This window comes from Anoplolepis gracilipes, chromosome 8 (genome assembly GCF_047496725.1).
Source record: "Anoplolepis gracilipes chromosome 8, ASM4749672v1, whole genome shotgun sequence".
Classification (NCBI taxonomy): Eukaryota; Metazoa; Arthropoda; class Insecta; order Hymenoptera; family Formicidae; genus Anoplolepis; species Anoplolepis gracilipes.
In genome coordinates this window covers 2,572,579-2,588,268 of record NC_132977.1, presented here as the reverse complement: position 1 = coordinate 2,588,268, position 15,690 = coordinate 2,572,579, and the positions used below count along the sequence as shown (strand labels likewise).

Below are 15,690 nucleotides of genomic sequence, written 5' to 3'. Positions count from 1 at the left end.
CTTCGGAACACTGTCCACCAATCACGAGCAAGCGAACCGAGCCTATCCGAAAGGAACCGATTCCGAGCCGAACAAGATCGCATTCCATCGCTATTATCTATCTATGTATTTTATATGTCTATGCTATAATTATTCGTTACTTGACTAAATTACCAATATATAAGTCGCGACAGGTGCAGGTAGGTATGGTGATGAGAATATTTCACTTTTTTGTTGTATAAAAAATAAAAGTTACTTAAACTTATACTTAAAACATATTAAACTTTAATATTTTCAATATTTCGCGTTGATTGAAATCATTCAAGCACTAAAAATCCGTCAATAAATTTTGGTATTACATTCATATCCCTCGCGTCTAATGAAGTACGCCGATAAATTCGTAGTTTTATTTTCGAGAGGCAAGAATTGAACGACTGTCATATATATTTAATATGGAATTTATGTAACCGCGCGAATATATTATTTATAAGATAAAAAGAGATTAAAAGATCCTTTGCCATAAAAAAAAATTTTAGTCATATATATATGTTATACTTGTTATAGAATAATTATCGATTCCGATACGCAATATTTGTGTGCGCGTGTACTTTCCGTAACAATCAATTATTTCACAAAATACGTATAATGAAAAACAAAATTAATATTGTGAAATTATAAACCACGATACGCGAAATACGTGGCTGTAAAATTGCCGGCTTGAGAAAAGGCTGCATATTACGCGACATTACTTGAGAAAAGAGATTGTTAACATGACATCTTCGCTAATTAGAACTTTAAGCTTGATGAAATCACAGCTACGGTGCGATCACATTTAATTATGCGAATCGGGGTTGAACGAGAATCTAACGAGGTTTCTCACCGAATCTCAAACATCCGGATAGATTTCGCAATATCGTTACGCTGAGAGAACTTGAGATATAACAGAGTGTGTATCTTCCTATATATTACATTTGCATATGAACACGCGGATTCATTATAGTTCATTATTTTGACGGAAATTGAATAGATAACCATCGTTTTCTTTTGCATGTGTTTTTTAAAAATTCCTGACGCACCGAATTAATATCTTGATGATAATTAATTTTTATTTTTTATTAATCAAAATATAGATAAGTATATAGATAATTAGTTGCAAATATTTATAAAAAAAACATATAAAGATATTTGTAAAACTGAACGGAAACATTACTAAAAAATATATTTTCTTACTTTGTAAAATATATGCATGTGTGAAAGATAATAATTCAAGAGAAAATATATCTCTTTATTTAATTTTATATATTTGCACAAGTTTAATGCATAATCTAACGTGAAAGGTACGAATAAATCATTGATTACTACACGAAGGACAAGTAAGAGTGAGAGAGAATAAGATATATATTAAAGTGTTCTAGAATATATATTTTTATATATATTTTTAACTCTATAGATATATAATTCCAAAAGGAGAGAATTAAATAAATTTTTACAAATAAAAATATAAATAAATGTAATATGTAATAAATAATAATAAATTTAATAAAATAATAATTAATAATAAGTAATAAGAAATAATTTTATAAATAAATAAATGTAATCTTTCCACTTCTCGTGCATAATTTTTCAAAGAATGATTCTTAAAGAAATAATGCATATACCGTAAATAGGAGAGAAAATATGTGCTAAAAGATAATTTCTTGCTCGTAAAACGTTACAGAAATGGAAGATTATTGCCAGTGCAGTTGTTTCTACATCCGACATCGGCGTGTGAAACTGCAGGCAAAGGGACCGGTGCAACGAGAGCCTGGGAGTGCCTTTTTAATGTCACGGAAGGAGTTACCTTTAAGTATCGTCGATGTCGAATCACATGAATCGTTAGATTGGGAGAGAGTCCGATAATAAGAGAGTCGGAGACAGAGACACGACATTCCTCGATCGGATTTTTGCACAGGGGACGACCTAATCGCGAGATGGGTCCGATGCTCTTCAGGGAGTGCAGAGAATGCCGCACGTCCTTCCTTTGCTCGTAAGTAACGATTAAATGTAATGTTAGATCCGTGTAATCGTAATTATACGTTCTGCCTTAACATAATTCATAAACGTTAACATTAATACACCATTCGATACCCTGCAATCACTATCGTGTATGGGTTTCTATAGAAAAATTCCATTACATCTTTGATTAAGCAAAAAACAGATTCTGCGTGCGATTGAAAAAAAAACCTAGTATCATCAATAATTATAAACATATATACAATATATAAAAATATTCACGAGAAATGTAAGTAAGATAAATTTAATCACAGAAACCAGAAAATATGTATATTTATATATTACCGTATTATTTCAGAAAGACAAAGATAAGAAATAAAAGAATGCAAATAAAAATAAAGAATAAAAATGGAAAAGCGAAGAAATTGAATAGGGTAGATATAGGAATCCTTCAACTTTTTTTTTTCTCAAGAGGATGATCCGTTAATCGTCGTTGCGGTCGTTAAGGGTTGAGCCAAGATGGTCGTGTCGTTATCGGAGATTGCCATCGTCAGTATAAGAGTCAGCAAAAGAGGGGATTAAGTCCGTGTTCTAACCTTCCTCCTCGGTGACCTTACCCAGCCGCTCGTCATTCCACAGCGTGCTCCTGCCCGAACGATTTGCATAAGAGTACCGGAGTGTGTAGTCGAGCGTTCGCCAGGCCATACAGATAGATATACTCCTATACGTACATGCGCTTCGGCGGCAATATGTAGCTACATATAAGGTCTCGCGTTGCAGACTCACGATTCAGATAAATGCACTTACTATTCTGCGCTCGCACAACGAGCCTGGCTCATCCGCGTCTTACAAAGATCAAATTACATCCTCCTCTTATATGTATATGTGCACTTAGAGACGGCTGCTGGAGTGATCTTGCTGATGAAGGATTCCAGATAGGCCGGAGTAATTAACGAGAGTGTGAGAAAAGAAAGTCATTATTCAAACACTATTTCAACGATCTTCGTCTTTTGTAGGAAATAAATAATTTTATCGGATAGACAGAAAATCAAAAATGACGATTGTAATCTATTTTGCATTTTGTATTTTCACATATTTCTAATGATGTTTCTGGACATAAGAAAAGCCTAGAAAGCCTCGACCTACCTGCACTTAATCAAACATATAACTATGATTTTGTAACATTCTATAGAAATGTTGTAATGTAATTGCAACGTCATGCGCATGTATCTCGTTTCAAGTACAAACGGCAACCGTATAATGAATCTCGTCGTGAATAATATTCCTGAAACCTTTTGGGGCCTGCGACGATCACACTTGACGCATGTCAATGTCGTCCTTAGATCGATGGTAAATAAACCCGTACAAATGCGTTACTTAACAACTACTCAGTGATAGATTTACCGCGATAAGTGGCTTGAGCCTTTAAATTGTCTTACAAATATTTTTACAATTATTTTCTTCTATCATTGGTAGGTATAAATAGCTTGTTGGATATCTCGTAAATATAGAGAATTCAAGTTTTTCTTTCTCTACCTTGATCATCAATCTTCTCTTGATCTTCTCTAAACGGGGTCCTAACATCTGGGTTTTCAGCAGTTTAAACACAATGGTCTTTTGACGAAGGTGTCTAGGAGTCGTTGGTCGGGCCCTCTTCTTCACGAGTGTTTCCTCATACGTGACGCTATTGAGAAAGACGATAGCTTTTCGACAGAAGGATTGCACCAAAGATCTGTCACAATCGATGATATCTCTATAACGGGTCGTTTTCAGATATGTCGTAACGAAGGTCTTCAGATTTATTACGGTCATGACCGAGAGATCATGCGCGATTAATCCTTCAAAATAGTTTGTATTCTTACGGCGACTACTTGAAATATTAGTTGCACACGAGATGTGAATATACAATATTGAATTGCAAGTTATAAAAAATTGTGTACCTCCCATCAAACTGTACCTTTAACTTTTAAAAGCTTAGTGTAGCATAATTTTATCTCACTCTTATTGTTAGTGTTAGCTAAAAATCAAGTTGTATATAAAGTCACTGTTTTTTTTTTCTTTTTTTTTTTTTTTTAGTAAAATTATTTTATGTATATGTGCGTATCAATATATATAGTATAATTTACATTAATCGCGAATACAATAACGTTAACACGACGTTAAATCTATCTTTTATTAGCTACCTTCTCGCATAATGACACAATATTTACGATCTACAAGAGTCGTAAATTCAAACGAAGTGCACAGAGTGGCAAATTGCTATGCGAGTATGTATTTAACGAATAGCCATTTAGATAATATGTGATACTAGAAGTAGCTAGCGGATATTAAAGTTTCTCAACCGAAATTTCATTAAATCTCTCGGTCATGACACTAGCACCTGCGTGAAATTTAATTTTCGGATGTTTGCGGCACGTGTTAATACGCGAATATCTTGCCCTTTAACATCAATATAGACTAATATATATTCCGAATATTTTTATGATGTGTAAATGCCATTGATGTAACGCAATTGTGCACGTAATCGAAAGTTATGTAACAATAAATATATTACGAAAAGATGTGAACAATCACGGTTACGTTAAAAAATTGCCTCCGAAAATAAATGATAATTATACTTGCGAAGAAGAATATACTATAATAAAATAACTTGAATATAGATTCGGGAATAAGATAATAGAAAAAAATTGTATAGTAGAACAATTTTATAGAGTACAGTTTTTTGTGAAAAATACAACAAGCTTTATTTTTTTTTTTCAAATATTTAACATCTTTATATTTTGATTAAGTTAATTTATTAAGTTGATTTTTCATTATTTTTAATTTTTTTTAAATGAAAGATTTGAACTATTACTATTTTAAATATAGATTATATTCCAATAGACTATATATATAGTTAATTACTATTTTTAATTAGGTAAATTCCCCAAAAAACAAATTAAAATTTGAATGAATTATCTTTATTATAAATATAAAAACACAGTTTATAATTTTTTAAAATGCTTTAAAAAGTTTTAAGTCGCTATATTTTAATACGATGAGAGAAAACTAAAATTTTTATATTTTTAATTAATTTTTTTTTTTAAAGTAATTTTAATGGACTAATTTTTGTGATTAAAATAATAATAAACCCAACATAATTCGAATAAATTTTAGTTTAAGGACATAATAAAAATTGTTTTTTTTTTTTTTATGTATGTAACTGAAAATTATGTTAATCATGTCGTGTTTCTTGTAATTTGCCGTAAAAGTCTTGCTAGCCATTAATATTGCTTTCGAAAAAAAGATAAATTAAAAGTATAAAAATTTTAATTCTTTTTTTATTAACAAAAAAATATACAGAAAAATAATGTTATATTTTTAAAAATAATGAAGAAAAAAAAACAAAATTTGTTACCTATTTTTTTACTAATGAAGAAAAAAAAACAAAATTTGTTACCTATTTGTTACTATATTTTTAATTTATCTTTTTTTATCGAAGAAAAAACGTTTTTCTACTGTATTTTTCTTACAAAAAAAAACGGTATTTCTATCCAGAAACAGGATTTAAAAAAAAAATTTTGCTTTAATTTTACATACACACTCTTCTCTATAATGAAGATACAATATTTTTGGTAAGTTTGATCTGTAAAATTTTTTACACGAACTGTCAAATTCAATTCCTCAGAAACACTCATCTACGAGATGAGACTATTCATCGTACTTAATATCTCGTTTGGGAAACCGTTTCCAATAATCTTTCGTTGACATTTCCGATTCTATCATAAATCAGAGATGTGCGATTTCGTGACGTAACGTCCTCGATACGTGTAGCAACGTGTTACAACGAGCTAATTACGGTGCAGGTCGAATCGTCAGTATGTATCAGCACGTGAGCGTGTCTGTATGTGTATGTTTATTTATGCTCGTACGTGTAAGCAAAGTAATGTCGGTCGCGATCCTTCACGCGAACATCTTCAATAGCGTCTCCCTTTTCCGTGCGTTTCTCGGTAAATTCTCTTCTCGACATCGGCTAATATCGGCTGCACGATTGACGCACGTTGCTGAGTTATGTTCCAACATTAATCTTCGTGTAAGCTTAATGAAAAGTTCGAAACGTTCGCCGCACGGGCTGAGAAAGGTCGATCGGTAACGATTGTCCAACTCATTCGCGCGGATACACATTGTAATCTCAATATTATCAAGGAGAAATATACTTTATTAAACCATCGCATGGCAATTTGTACCCTGGCTTAAATCCGAGTCATGCAATCCATATTATTCAGCTCTTTGAAAGATCATCTTTAATTCAAGCAAAATATGTATTGTAAAATCTATAATATCGAATGTCGAATTTTTCATTAAAGAGACTTTAGATCGTGACATTTTTTGTCTAATTAATGTATGATTCTTATATATTTCTAATCAACTTTATTTTTATTAAATCAATGTGAATAGTATTTGATTGAGAATTGCAATATTAACCCTTACTCCGTATTATTATTTTTGCCACCTTCTAACTGTACAGGTGGGTCAGCGTATTTTCGATAAGTTTATTAATATGTAAAAGTGTTTTTAAAAAATCTGAAAAAATGCATATACCTTCTTTGAACATTCTAAATAAAGATTAAAATAATAAATTTGAAAAATAATTTACTTATAATTAAATATATTATTTTATGATTATTTGTTTTCGAGAAATTGACAAAAATGATCCATCAGTACGGAATAAGGGTTAAAATTTTTTCTTATTTTTTATCTTTTTATTTTATTTTATTTATTTTAATTAGATCTCATTCTCACACCCTTTAGACTCACATTCTTAAAGGTCCGTTTCTTTGGAATTACACGCTTCGGGGAATCGTTACGTATGGATCGAGGACGGTGCTAATAGTTATAGTTACGGTCGTTTAGCGTTTGGGACAGTAGATTTTGCAATCGTTGCATATCATTAGTGCATATCGTTAGTGCAATCGGCGTGTGTATTAATAGCAGATGCAATCTCGTCGAAATTCGCCGGATGTCTCGCTATGTTCTTTGTCCGTCCGCGATGAAAGAGGCCGCTCCCCCTCTTTCCCCTCGCTCTCCTTCCGCACTCCCTCGCAATTTCGTCACCCAGGACGATGGGAACAATTTGATATTTCGCGTTCGGTTTCATATACACGATGTATATCCTTCCCATGTTACGGTACGCTACTTATGCTCGCATTGTCAGACAATAAATTGTGCCTGTATTCCGTGTCCAAGTATTTCATCTCGATCCAATGTGTGACGAGATCAGATCTCTCACAATTATTAATTGCATTGCGCTCAAAGACTTTTTTAATCTTCGCGTTCGTGGAACAATCGAATTTTGTAATTGCTTGTTACTTTGAAATTTCAGCATTTCTTTTGAAAGTGTGATTCTATCATTCTTAACTCTCTAATTATTATAATTCTTCATTGTTGGATAAATAAATCATGAAACATGGAAATCGCGGCTGAATCATTATTGATAAGTTCGATATTTATTGATCCAGCCTCATCCAGTTTGTCCTACTGTAAGCTGGAAAGGCACCATCTAATATATATGTACATATAATATACATTATAGAGATAAATGAAATCATTTAATACACGTTTCTCAGGCTTTTATGCATCTTTCAGGATGTACGTTCCAACTATGATACGATCGCGAGATAATGCGAGATCTCATTTATAACGATGCCAATTGGTGTAATTGCATAGCTGTAATAATTTTGTTACAAAACAAAAATTAATGAAAAAGAAAGAGTAAATATTGCTACGCTCAAAAAAATATTTCACTAATGTAGATAAATTTCTTTATTCTAATTTTTTGTATCTGTTAGAATATTGTTTGTCGCATATAGAATTTATAGCAGCAATATTCTAGCAATACCTCTAGAAAATTAAAATCTCATTGCTAAATATTAATCACAAATATAATTATCTTTAACAATAGGCCTTAAAGATGAGCACTAGAAAAAAATTTTCTATCTAAATTACGCTAATTTTTTTGTTTAAGTTGCATCATTTTTTTGAATGTATGATACAAAATTTTACAATTAAACTTTTTTATTATTCTTTTTGAATTTATTTGTAAATTAAAAATGCAGAGTTTATTTGTAAAATATTTATATATGTAATTATCTCTCTTTTGCTATTTAATAAATATTGATTTCAAACTTTCCATGCTAAATATCGCAGTATATCACGCTGTCGATGGAATATCCGATTTTTCAGGTGAAAGACCAACGTAAAATATCGTGATTAATTATTCCCGATCTCGGATAAAAGGTTACGGTCGCAAACCGAAGCTGATGCCCATCCTTGGTCCTTTTTATGCGCACGCAGAGACCTTGATCTCGCAGCAGGTTGTGACCTTGGTGTTGCAAATACATATACCCATCCATAAGTATATACATCGAAACCTGCTGTTGTTATTGTCGCGTTTTGTCAGAATAAGGAGGATCATTAAGGCCGCGTGTCTCGCGGCCGATCGCGTGACTAATTTTCTCTTTGTGTTCGTCTGCCGAAAGATGCTTGAAGAGATGAGACAAGCCTCCCGTTCGTGCGAATATCTCGCGTTTCTTGCTACTTGTCATGCGACCTCGTAGTTTTTGTCGTTCGCCAAAACTAATTAAGCGAACCTCTAGCGAAGAAGTAATAATGTTTAATGTATAATTATTCAATTCAGGCATTTAATTTGGTTTTTTTTCGATTGCAGATTGGAGGAAAAAATAGAGAGAGAAAGAGGAGGTATGTCTGCAAAGTTGTCCAAACAATTTAATGACAACTGAAAGCAAAACGATGGTGTCGGCAGGAGGTACTTCTTCGTTGTGATTATGTAAAATTATGCCGAACGATCGATTGTTATTACATCTCATACCGATCGTTTCGAGAAGTTGCGGTATCCTCGAGTAACTCATGAGAAAGTTAATTTTCTCCCCTGACGTGTGAGACCAGTAAAGTGTATTACATTCTTCTGGAATGATGTCAAGTATCGTATTTGAGAAGGGGAAGAGGGAAGTTTTCAAAAGGCACGCGCGCGCGCGCGCGCGCACACACATGTGAACAAGACGTGGATGTAGTACACTCAGCAGGTGCTCATTCAGAAGCTAATTCTAGAAGTACGCGTGTGAAGCAGCGGTCATAATGGCATAATTGCAAGTTGAAGATGAGGTAATCGAGCGTGCGCTGGTTCGATAGTTTTGTAAAGTACGATTACGTCCTCGCGCAACAGAGAGAGATTGCGAAAGATGAAGTGCAGACTTCATCAGGGAACATGCGATTTTAATACTTTAATTCTTCTCTTAATATAGAAGTGTACAATCGCCGAGAATGATAGGAAAGAGTCTTGTAAATTATGTAAAGAATTCTTCATTTATTTAAGGATGTTTAGTTACGTAGTAGTTACCTATTTTAAAATTTTAAATTCTCAATATTATGAAATATTGAAAATTTAATAAAAATGTTACAAATTGTTCTCATATATGTTCGAAGACTTGTAAAAAATTCAAAGTCGATTCACTGAAGCAATCAAGAGGATGTAATTTGCAAGAAATTTAAAATTTGTGACTGCGTTGATTCAAGTAACTAAAATGAATAGAAAGAATTATGGAAATTAGTTTAAAATTTGCAAAAATGTAGTTTAGATATAGAGAAAATATTTGATTAAATAATTTTGACCAAGTACTGAATAATTCAAAAGATATAGGATGTAATTTCACAAATTATTAAATTTATCAATGAAATAGGTAAAAATCTTTTATATTTTATGATTATTCACTGTTTTATTTCAAAAAGTTTCTTATTGTAATTCAGAAAAATCTCCGAAAAAAAACAGAAATTTTACACTCTAACTATATGAATAAATGATAAGATTCTGCTTTATTACTCAAACTATATGAGGAGCTCAAACATTTGTCTAAATCGATTTTCAGCTATACTTTTTGCTACGATTGTACGTACAAACATCCTTAAATTGACAGTGTGCAAATGAGACTTTCACGCGAACAGATTTATATATATTCTGGTCAGTTGCATCAGTCGATTCTTTTATATTCTGAAAAACACTTTGGATGGTTAAATGATCAAAAAACGATCGAAAGTGGAGGACCATTAATTTGACACTCCGCTTTCCTTAAGGCGCACGCGGGGAGTCCTGCGAATACAAACATATAATGCCACGGCGCCACGTTGCACCCAGATTCTTGGCAAGCAGTAGGTCATCTCTCGCGAGCAGAGCGAAGAGTTTTCACTTTCATCGCGACCGAGGGAATGCCTACTTATGTTAGATCCGCGCGCGCGCGCGCTCGCGACGGACAAAGGCATCGCCGAGATGCGGCGGCTTAAGTATGACACGCGGTTTCGAGACAAGGAGATCTCGGGGTATATTCATATAACCTTCCATTGAATTCGTGCGAATTCTACGTTCCACTTGGCCTCTTCCTCCTCCCGACATGATAGGAGGAAGTCCTCTCGGCGAGTCCTCCCGGCTGTCGCCCAGCTGACCTGTGCGACCTGCGAGTAAAAATCGCGCGAGTTGTCAGAATGCGTGAAGATTGATCGTTATTTGGATAAAATTGTAACTAAAATTCCATAAATGAATTATATAAATTGTTTCAACTAGATATTAAAAAAAGTGTTAGACAGAAAAAATATCGAGATGAGATTTCCATTTTTTTAAATTATAAATTAAAAACAAAATATGTGGAATTCCCTTTTTTCTAATCTCCATACGTGAGATACACAATCCAGCATCCTCCCGCGATTTACGGGGGGGCATCTCGAAAAAAAAAGATCGTGGCCTCCAACTACGCTCACTTCTTACGTCATACAATAATAAGCGCGCTTGACGTCGAATGTGCCGTAGGTAGTTTCTCACTAGTAGTGCAATACATTCTGAAATACATTTCTTCTTCTAGGATTTGGTTCAGCCAGAGCGAGGGAGTTTCCGAAGGTTTCGTCGGGACTCCGTGACTCGCCGAGACTTCGAAGTTATGAGAATTTCAAAAAAACGATTGGCGAACGGGATCAAGATTGCAATTTAGCCGAGAAGATCCGAAAATCAATTCAGACACAAAAATATCTAGAAATGTAGGAGATGAGAGATAGTTGTAAGTAACTTAATTTTTTATAAATATTAAAAAAATTATTAAGTAAAAAAAATTAGTAAGTAGGATAAAAATAAATAAATAAATAGTCTCACGATGCTCTTCCGCTTGGAAAAAGGCAGATATTTTTTCTTTTATGAGACTAAATAGTTATTGAGAAATACTTTCTCAATCGAGCTTTCTTCAATAATAATAGTAATCGTAATTTACGTTAAAACGTGTATTCGTATGTCTGACGAAATTCGCTAGAAATGTTTATCCATACACGTGTACCTATGAAAATTGCTACGAAGTTACGGCTCGTGTAACCCACGACCGACGAACGCGATCTTGGAGCTCGGACCTTAAGAACGAAATGGCACATGAATGTCTTCGAACAATACGAACAATACAACGCGAACGTGAGAGGGAAGGACGCAAGCAGATGCGACGAGTATATCGCGAAGGAAGGAATGCCATCCCTCTATTCAAGGAGAGCACCGTTCGATCAAGAAGCTAGGCGTTAATGTCACGCACTTTAGCTGGGGGATTTTTAAATCAACGAACCTTGATCTTTAAAGCTCGAAGGCGCGAGAAGGCTGTTTGTCGAACTTAAGAGACGTCCTCGACGTGTCATGGAATTGTCATTTCATTGTCCGGCAGCTAAAACTGTTGAAGGCACAAGGCCTCCAACTTCGTTTCATTGACCTTTCGGGGACGCGCTTTGTTCCGCGGATTATTCTCCTTCGTCGAATGCAGTCGCTCGAATAAAAAGAAGAAAATTAGACGAGAAAGAGAGATACGCGCGATTTACGCGTGTACGGAGGACGCGACGAGGAAGAGATAGTCCGAGACGAACGGACGGTCGCATCGCGAACGTTCCTCGATCCTCACTCGCGAGGAGTCACACGTAAATCTCCGCGGGTTGAGGAATAAGTGGGCGACTCGCGTAATTATCGGATAATTCGTGCAACTGCATTCCACCGATGCGATGCGCATTTCCCAATAGGAGGATACGATCGATTCTACTCGATCCGCGTATCTTTCCTCCGAGCGCAATGTATCTCAATCGCGCTTCTGCAATGGTACGTTGTCATTTTTTTCTTTTTTTCTTTACATCGTTGACTGAAGATGATCTCAACGAATGCGACATCCGATAATTGCGCATATATGCAATTTCGTATCGAAAGTGAGATAGCACACAAAAAGAGACTATTCTTATTTTGAGAATATCTTTATTCTTGACACGTAAATCTTGAGATGAAATTATATAGCGTTAAATGTATACAAATCACTTGTTCGAAGACATTTAATATAGTTCTAGCGAGAAAAATATATTCTTGTTATTTAAAAATATAAATATTGAGAAAAAATTATAATAAAATTAAGATAAAAACATTATATTCTTGAGATAACTATTAAAATACTAAAATAAAATTATAATAATGAAATTTAAGATTATCGAACCTTTCTAAGAAGATTATAGTATATCGTTGCTTATATATAACAATGGTCGCGTTAACTAAAGTATATAGTATGTAAGTTTTAATTTGATACACTAATTTTTTTCCTCTGCAACATTGTGGAAATCTACAACATTCCATTTACTTGTTGCACGATTTTTTACGCACTCATCCATCTTTTGAACGTATCGTCCCATACATTTCGCTTCAAAATAATCTCGAAATGATCAATACTTATTAATGGAAATTTCGATATCCACACGGAAAAAAAGTAAATCTCAAATCGAAACTTATATACTCATATGAACGCGTTCATTGTTTCATATATACGCAACGATTTATAATCTTCTTGGAAGAATTTAAAAATCTTAAATTTTAACAATATTATAATCTTATTTCAATACTACGATTGTCATTTCAAGAATAAAATAATGATTTTAACTCTAAGAAAATGATAATCTTCGATTTGAACATGTGTTATTTTCTATCCAACATTTTTTTCTCTCTATTCAAGAAAATTATTCTTAAATAATAAGAGTATATTTTTCTTGGTTGAACTATATAAAATGTCTTTATCCGAGCAAATTTTCTTTGTTTAACGCAACATAATCTCAGTTTAAGATTTACATTTTGAAACTACAGATATTGTTAAAATAAGAATATTATTTAGGGTATCAAAGTATCAGGTGATTTAATGAGATATATTTCGTCACAAATGTCATTCTAGACAGCAACAGAAACGATACATTTTACACAGTTATTTCAACAATTAGATACACAATACGAATGATTGAGTAACCCACAGGAATTTATTGCATAATATTACGTACAATGCAAATCGAGGAATTCTCGATGCGTCTCCCTTCTGTCGCCATTTAATGAGCAATAAAAATTCATTATTAAAGAACACGCGTAATGTATTATGCGCACCGTAACCGCCGATTAGATTATACTCTCTCTATCGTGGACACCTAAACCGCAATTTCTCTCTCTCTTTCTATTGCCCGATCGACAGCAGGTGCATGGATGCTCGATTTAATTAATCACGCCGCGCAGCTCACCGCAGAGGGGTAAACATCGAGGAGAGGTAATCCTGCCCTGACCTGCTCTTGCTTGCTGGATGGATGCGCGTTGAACGATCCAGGAATGAGCGAGGCTGGGCACAATAATGTGAGGATCGTTCGTCGAACAATCCGGATCGTGCATGTGTGCCTTTCTCCGACCGCTCGCTTTGCGAACTCGGAGATGCAAATCCCATATAAAAATAGATCTCGACGAAGCGCGCTTGTGTCCTCCTGCGTCCAGCAACGATTGCTTCGAGATAGAGTCCTGCTATTAGATATGATTATTTGTAATTAGCGTCATGGTTTTCTTAAAGAAACTCTTAAGCCTTAAACAGTGTTATTTTCTTATCTTTACGCATATTTGCATTTTCTATTTCATCGTTGCTGGAGGAAGAGGGAAGTGCGATATCGATCTTGCGAAGGAGCACGCTTCATTATTATCAAATTGAGATAGCGTGCATTTATTCTTTAATGACAGATAATAACATGCTTGAACATGGCATTAATTTATAATGTGAGATAGGTGTTAAACGAGATTGCACAAGTGGAAATCTTAATTTTCTACAAATATAAACGTGGAAGAGAGGTGTACGTGTTTATATATAAATTTTTAAATGAACAAATCATCATCGAGGGAAGTCATGTAATATATAAGATAACAAGTTGGCATTCTCTTAGTAATCTTTAGTAATGGAAGAGAAATATCGATTTTAAAAATGATGAAATTAGATTTTTTTTTTTTTTAAATAGGAATGATAAAATGATATTGATATATTTTCAAATATATAAAATAAAATTATATCAGATTTATTGAGGATTTTCTCAGACATTTTATTATTATATAATTGTATCATTGTTATATAAGCAATCACTTCTGTTTTTCCTTACCACGTCAAGAAAAGTCCCACGCAGAGAACGGACTTGCATCCACGAAGTACGTTTAGTATCTAATATTTCACGGTGCTACAACGCCCATGTCTATCGATACGAGTCACTTTAAAGTCGATTCTCAGCGTGAGGAAAAAGGCACGATGCAAAATGCAGAATAATTATGTTGCACAAGTCCGAGCGTTTTCCACGACATGATGCGTATTCCATGTTCTCTTTGTATCGCGCAATAAGTTTCATGCGAAAATATTTATTGGTAATGTCCGTTAGAAGAAAAAAAATTTATATTAGATAACATTTTTTTTTTATGCGAAGAAAATATAATTTAAATCAATTTCACATAACATCGCGGAAAAATAGATTTTCAGAAAATTACACAGTGACTTATTAAATGGCTTATTAAAATATGATTTAGAAATGAGGATACATTTTTCTAAATAAATATATTACATATGTATATGTTTGGTACATAAGTCTTATCTTATTCAGCGATTAATTCAATACTAAATAAAGTAATAGAATTTAAATATGTGTTTAAGGAAATTTCTCGGAAGGGATGCAGAAGCGATAAAGAATCACGCAAAAAACGATAATTTCACATGAATTAAGGAATAAAAATATTCTTCACATGAGAGTGACAAGAAACGGAAATGAAGAAATAAATAATAAGCGCACTCGGGTCATAATTTATTCACGCGAAGCAGCTGCAGATCGAATCGCATAGCATTTCTCATGATTCATACGCTCACATCTCCCATTTTTCATCGACGAGTTATTGCTGGTCATAATCAATTAAAGGAAATCAAGGAAGAGAGAACGTCTTCCTTATGTTACATACGTTCGGTATCATCCTGAAGCTAATAGACTTACTTTCTCGCCAGAGATCGACATTCCATAGAGTTATTTCAAATATATATATATTAGACCCTACATGTACACACGTGTGAATCTATCGCGAGTTTTAAAATTACAGCTATTTAATATCACATATATGAAAGTAAACACAGAGAAAATATCGACAGTGTTATTAAACAAGCAAGATACCATCAGTTATTGTAATTGTGCGAATTTCGTTATAATCTTCAACTAACTGCAATTAGTGTTAACAAGTTAATTAACTTTTTCTTCGTGCTTATGTAATAAAATTATTATCCTCCGACGAATGCTCCGAGCGATATCGAAATTTATCAAAGTATAAGGAAGCGATTTTACGGCGATTGAATATCATGC

At 33.7% G+C, this 15,690-nt stretch overlaps 1 long non-coding RNA gene across 1 annotated transcript; it reads left to right on the top strand.

The window, feature by feature from the left end:
* Positions 1-73: 73 nt before the first annotated feature.
* LOC140668523 (uncharacterized) lies at positions 74-14,307 on the top strand. The gene is made up of 5 exons (XR_012047187.1): positions 74-179; positions 1,697-2,005; positions 8,678-9,132; positions 10,878-11,069; positions 13,524-14,307. It is a non-coding gene; the product is annotated as an uncharacterized lncRNA (long non-coding RNA).
* Positions 14,308-15,690: the final 1,383 nt, after the last annotated feature.